We start from the raw sequence: 776 nt of genomic DNA on the forward strand, positions 1-776 counted from the left end.
ATTGGGATATCAGCACAGTTGGCTCTGCTCTGCTCTTGGCTGCCTTGTTTGTTCTAAACAAGTAATCCATCTGTTGTTATTTTTCAAAACTTAGAGGAGGAACTAATAACCAGAGCTAGGGAGCTGCAGTTGCCATGAACCCCCTGGCTGGACTAAGCTGGCAGCTCTACACATCCTGCATGTTCCTGGCAACTGATGGAAAATGCTGCCAGCGTGTCTAAAATAGACGGCTCTCTTCATCTATCTAGGTCCAGTTTTCATTTCTGCAATATTTCAGACCACGTCAATACTTTTGAATGCAGCACAAGTATGTTATTCTACACTTTGCTATAGTATAACAAATACCAGAGAAACTGAAGCAGAACAAAAAAGCAGAGGGAAGAGAAAGAGGCTGTGCATATAACTATTATAGCCAAGTTTCAAGAAGAAATAGCCACCTGCATCTGGACAGGCCTGATTTACCTCACTGACCTGTATATCTTGGTATATAAATCAGCCAAGTTGTTCACATTTCATTTTTATTCTGCTGGCCTGCACAGCTCCACCATTCAGTCTTTCCAATCTTGTTTCAGACAGTGAAATCAGTACACTTACTAACACCTGCACCAGCCGTTGTAACCCAACATTTCTGCATGCAGTCTGCACAGTCTCACCTGAGGCATGTTATCACCCCTTCAAGACAACAAGCTGCTTGTGTTCTTTCATTTGCATTCACTTGCCTTTCTCAAAATAGGAGTTATATGGTCACTGGCAACTGGAACAAATCTTGAGTTGGC

The sequence above is a fragment of the Egretta garzetta genome, unplaced genomic scaffold, assembly GCF_000687185.1.
Source record: "Egretta garzetta isolate BGI_Z169 unplaced genomic scaffold, ASM68718v1 scaffold79, whole genome shotgun sequence".
Taxonomy (NCBI): domain Eukaryota; kingdom Metazoa; phylum Chordata; class Aves; order Pelecaniformes; family Ardeidae; genus Egretta; species Egretta garzetta.